The sequence below is a fragment of the Leptonychotes weddellii genome, chromosome 3 (assembly GCF_054177405.1).
Source record: "Leptonychotes weddellii isolate Sample4059 chromosome 3, ASM5417740v2, whole genome shotgun sequence".
NCBI lineage: Eukaryota > Metazoa > Chordata > Mammalia > Carnivora > Phocidae > Leptonychotes > Leptonychotes weddellii.
In genome coordinates, this window is record NC_138371.1 from 132,455,880 (window position 1) to 132,457,755 (window position 1,876).

Here is a 1,876-nt window from a genome sequence, read left to right on the forward strand (position 1 = left end):
AACAACCAGCAAGGACATAGGGACCTCATTCCTATAATCACACACAACTGAATTTGGCCAACAATCCTGGATCAGGGACAAAGGACTTCCTTTGTATGCCTTGTCCATTATAATTCTGGAACCTAAAATGTATATCTCATTTGCTAAATCAAGAATGAATGAATTATATTTCCGATTTTGTAGATTGCTAATATCACTTTAACAGGGTTTTGTGTTTTTTTGTTGTTGTTACTTGAGAAATTATTCAATTTTTCTTGATTTGTAGGAGCTAGAAGTTCTGTATTACATTTGTAGTCCTGTTAGATGAGAAAGTTGGAAGAGAAGTCTATTTTATAGGAGGAAAGAAATGCACCAAAGTGAGTTACTTTGGTAGAAATAATTCAATAAGATAGAAATAATTCAAGAAAATCAGGAAAATACTATATTGTTCAGCTATCTTATAGAAAGAGAAACAAAATAAGGAGAAGAAACATGCAGAACTATGGAAATTGCTTATTTACTCAGGTATAGGGGTGGAAAGAACCAAAAATGCAGAAGGACTTTGAGTATATGGAGTCAAGATTTTATAAAATACTGAAGCACCACTCCTGGTTCCAGGTAGGAGAGTAGAATGAGTTCGTGCTGGTTGTGAGATTCACTTGCATCACACTAGTTATAGTCAATTAAGCTTCCACTGCAAATGAAGCTTCTGATCATAGTAAAGGAAGCTTTTACTTTAAAAAAATGGAGTTTTTAATTATTAAAATATATCTCATACAGTGCAGTACATCACACAAACTCATCTCACCTCTCCTAAAAATTTAGTATCAGCAGAGCAAAGCTACTTTTTGATAATTTTCCAAAACGGTTACTTCAGTGTTTGTACCTGAGTATGCTAATCAAGTATATACAATTCCTACAAGTGTTCATGAAAATATTTATACAGACTGAATTTATAGATCACCATCAAATTTATTGGAAAGGCATTCTGTAGCATTCAGCAGATTCTTGAAAGGATCCTTGTCACAAGAGATTTTAATTGCCACTATTTGTTATTGATATACCTTCAGAATATTATTAACTTATATCTATATAAATGGCTGAGCAGTACTGTAAAATTTAAAGGCTTTCTTTTTTAGGCTTTTCTCTGATCCCTGTGCCCCAATCAAATCTTACAAATGGGGAAAATAGATCATCTAACTCATCTAATTAGTACAGCCAATATATTTCAGGATTTATTTGTGTTTTTCTAAGATGAGCTGACCTATATTTATTTATTTATTTATTTACTTACTTATGTTTAAGATTTATTTATTTATTTGAGAGACAGACAGAGAGAGAGAGAGATCAGGAGCAGGAGGGGCAGAGGAAGAGGGAGAGAGAATCTCAAGCAGACTTGGCACTGAGCAGGGCTCCATCCCAGCACCCTAAGATCAAGACCTGAGCCCAAACCTAGAGCTGGATGCTTGCCTGTGCCACCCAGGGGCCCCAGAGCAGACAAACATTTAAGTAAGTACTCAAGTATCTAAATTCTTTTTGTTTTCATAGTACATCTGTTATTGTCACATAACAAGCTTATGCTATAATAACTAGTTTTGTTGATAAATAAACTTCATTCATTTATTACCAAAGTTGAACTTCTTCAATGTTTAATTTAAAATATTATAAATCATTATATTTCTTTTAGTATTGGCAACTTGTAAATGACCATGGCCTTTTTTTTCCTGCATATTTTGCTCTCCTCTTTTTGAGAAACAGCTGACACTGACTCAGAAACCTGTGGACCCTCTAAGAAATGAGGTTTCATAGCTCCACGAATCAGTCCAGCCACGGTAATTTTCAGAATGATTCAATCCAGTGATTCCTTTTATTTAACATTTAACATACTTTTAAAACA